This window comes from Stenella coeruleoalba (genome assembly GCF_951394435.1).
Source record: "Stenella coeruleoalba genome assembly, chromosome: 11".
NCBI classification, from domain to species: Eukaryota; Metazoa; Chordata; class Mammalia; order Artiodactyla; family Delphinidae; genus Stenella; species Stenella coeruleoalba.
In genome coordinates, this window is record NC_137157.1 from 98,775,517 (window position 1) to 98,779,646 (window position 4,130).

The window sequence follows — 4,130 nt, forward strand, 5'->3', positions numbered from 1 at the left end:
CCTTCCCCAACCTGAGCGGCACTTGGGGTGAGGATTCTGCGGGGCCCCTCCCGCCCTCCTGAGAGCCCAGGGATCTCCCAGCAGCAAGAGGAGGCCGAGGCCTCGCTGGGGGACTGCTAACCTGAGAGCAGGGTGACAGGGCTGTGGATCTCTGGCCGGTGGGCGCACAGCTCGGAAAGCCCCCTCAGAGCCTCCCCCGCCGCAGCCTAGCAGCCTCCTCCTTGGCCCTTCCCCCGGGCAGCTCCCACGGTCCCCACCACCTCCATTAATGAGCAGGACCTGACAGGACGTCTGCCCTGTCTGTGGGCAGCAAGGGGGACGGGGGACGCAGGTGCCAAGACACAGAGTGTCTCCAGAGAGGAACCCGTGGCCCTAACCCGGACACAGGGAACCCAGCCAAGCACAGCTCCACGGCTCCAGCTAGACCGTCAACGGGTCACACGAGTGCTTGCTGTGGGCCCAGCCTCCTAGAGGTGATGCTGCAAGATCCCCCAGGACGAACAGGCCCCATGTCCTCCCTTACTGTAAATGAGATCAGGACAAGGGGTTCTCTGCTTTCCAGAGCTCACCCCCCCGGTGGAGGAGAGAAGTGTGCCCACATGACGGCCCTGCGGGACCATGCCACGTGCTCAGAGGAGGGGCCCGCTCAGGCTGGGCGGCCAGGTGAGCCTTGAGCTGCATTGACCACGGGTAGGATTAGACCATAAAGAGGGCGCTGGTGGGGAGAGGCAGAGCAAGAGGGTTTGAGCGGGAGTTACTACCTCCTTTTTCCACCTCCGGGAACTGCCCTGTCCTGCTGGGCATGGCTGAGCCCAGAGGGCCGCAGCAGTGGGAGTGAGGGAGCTGCTGATGCAGGGAAGAGGCGAGACAAGTGGGCTGTCAGCCACCTGGGCTGTAACCAGAGAGCACGGCCAAGGCCACATGGGGCCCCCAGCTGACCTCTCCCCACTGCCAAGGCTGAATCAAGAGGCCACCCTCAGAAATCCTGGTTCAAGATGGCGGAGTAGAAGGACGTGCGCTCACTCCCTCTTGCGAAAGCACCGGCATCACAACTAACTGCTGAATCATCATCGACAGGAAGACACTGGAACTCACCAAAAAAGATACCCCACATCCAAAGACAAAGGAGAAGCCTCAGTGAGATGGTAGGAGGGGCGCAATCACAATAAAATCAAATCCCGTAACTGGTGGGTGGGTGACTTACAAACTGGAAAACACTTACACCATAGAAGTCCACCCACTGGAGTGAAGAGTGAAAGTTGTGAGCCCACATCAGGCTTCCCAACCTGGGGGTCCAGCAACAGGAGGAGGAATTCCTAGAGAATCAGACTTTGAAGGCTAGCAGGATTTGACTGCAGGACTTCGACAGGACTGGGGGAAACAGAGACTCCACTCTTGCAGGGCACACACAAAGTAGTGTGCGCATCGGGACCCGGGGGAAGGAGCAATGACCCCATAGGAGACTGAACCAGACGTGCCTGCTAGTGTTGGAGGGTCTCCTGCAGAGGCAGGGGGTGGCTGTGTCTCACCTTGAGGACAAGGACACTGGCAGCAGAAGTTCTGGGAAGTACTCCTTGGCATGAGCCCTCCCAGAATCCGCCATTAGCCCCACCAAAGAGCCTGTAGCCTCCAGTGCTGGGTCACCTCAGGCCAAACAACCAACAGGGAGGGAACCCAGACCCACCCATCAGCAGACAAGGGGATTAAAGTTTTACTGAGCTCTGCCCACCAGAGCAACACCCAGCTCTACCCACCACTAGTCCCTCCCATCAGGAAACTTGCACAAGCCTCTTAGATAGCCTCATCCACCAGAGGGCAGACAGCAGAAGCAAGAAGAACTACAATCCTGCAGCCTGTGGAAGGAAAACCACATTCACAGAAAGACAGACAAGATGAAAAGGCAGAGGGCTATGTACCAGATGAAGGAACAAGATAAACCCCCAGAAAAACAACTAAATGAAGTGGAGATAGGCAACCTTCCAGAAAAAGAATTCAGAATAACGATAGTGAAGATGATCCAGGAGCTCGGAAAAAGAATGGAGGCAAAGATCAAGAAGGTGCAAGAAATGTTTACCAAAGACCTAGAAGAATAAAAGAACAAACAAAGAGAGATGAACAATACAATAACTGAAATGAAAAATACACTAGAAGGAATCAATAGCAGAATAACTGAGGCAGAAGAACGGATAAGTGACCTGGAAGATAGAATGGTGGAATTCACTGCTGTGGAACAAAATAAAGAAAAAAGAATGAAAAGAAATGAAGACACCCTAAGGGATGTCTGGGACAACATTAAATGCACCAACAGTCGCATTATAGGGGTCCCAGAAGGAGAAGAGAGAGAGAAAGGACCCAAGAAAATATTTGAAGAGATTATAGTTGAAAACCTCCCTAACACGGGAAAGGAAATAGCCACCCAAGTCCAGGAAGCGCAGAGAGTCCCAGGCAGGAGAAACCCAAGGAGAAACACACCGAGACACATAGTTATCAAATTGACAAAAATTAAAGACAAAGAAAAATTATTAAAAGCAACAAGGGAAAAATGACAAATAACATACAAGGGAACTCCCATAAGGTTAACAGCTGATTTCTCAGCAGAAACTCTACAAGCCAGTAGGGAGTGGCATGACATATTTAAAGTGATGAAAGTGAAGCACCTACAACCAAGATTACTCTACCCGGCAAGGATCTCATTCAGATTCAACAGAGAAATCAAAAGCTTTACAGACAAGCAAAAGCTAAGAGAATTCAGCACCACCAAACCAGCTCTACAACAAATGCTAAAGGAACTTCTCTAAGTGGGAAACACAAGAGACGAAAAGGACCTACAAAAACAAACCCAAAACAATTAAGAAAATGGCAATAGGAACATACATATCAATAATTAACTTAACTGTGAATGGATTAAATGCCCCAACCAAAAGACACAGGCTTGCTAAATGGATACAAAAACAAAGACTCGTATATATGCTGTCTACAAGAGACCCACTTCAGACCTAGGGACACATACAGACTGAAAGTGAGGGGATGGAAAAAGATACTCCATGCAAATGGAAATCAAAGCTGGAGTAGCAATTCTCATATCAGACAAAATAGACTTTAAAATAATGTTATAAGAGACAAGGAAGGACACCACATAATGATTAAGAGATCAATCCAAGAAGAAGATATAACAATTTTAAATATTTATGCACCCAACATAGGAGCACCTCAATATGTAAGGCAAATGGTAACAGCTATAAAAGAGGAAATTGAGGGGCTTCCCTGGTAGCACAGTGGTTAAGAATCCACCTGCCAATGCAGGGGACACGGGTTCTTGCCTGGTCCATGAAGATCCCACATGCTGCGGAGCAACTAAGCCCGTGTGCCACAACTACTGAGCCTGCACTCTAAAGCCCGCGAGCCACAACTACTGAAGCCTGCGTGCCTAGAGCCTGTGCTCCGCAACAAGAGAAGCCACCGCAATGAGAAGCCTGCGCACCACAACGATGACTTGCCCCCACTCGCCACAACTGAAGAAAGCCCTCGCACAGAAACGAAGACCCAACACAGCCAAAAATAAATTAATTAATTAAAAATAAATAAACAAACAGTTTTGGGAATTCCCTGGCAGTCCAGTGGTTAGGACTCAGCGCTTTCACTACTAGGGCCTGGGTTCGATCCCTGGTCAGGGAACTAAGATCCCACAAGGCATGTGGTGCAGCTGAATAAATAAATAAGAGTTTAAAAAAATATAAAAGAAAAAGTTTAGGCGCCTGGAAGGGGCCCACGCAGGTGAGGGGCCCCGAAGTGTGAGCCTCACTGACGTCACAGGAAATCCGACCTCCCCCACAGAAGGGCAGGCAGGTGGAGAAACTGAGCCCAGAAAATCCCACTCGGATGGGCCACCGGCAGACCTAGGGCTAACACCCGGGTCTGAGTCCTGGCCCAGCCACTTGGAAGTGGCACAGGGCCTGGCGGAGAAGGTGATCGGTCCGCAGGAAGTCCACTCCCAGTCCGGGCGGGCCTCCTGGCTGGACGCAGTGGCGTGTCCTCTGTAGCACCCATTAAACAGCAGCTGGGAGGCCCCCGCCCAGCCCCGGCTGAGACCCTTACTCCACATGTCACAGATGACCCCCATGTCACGAGGA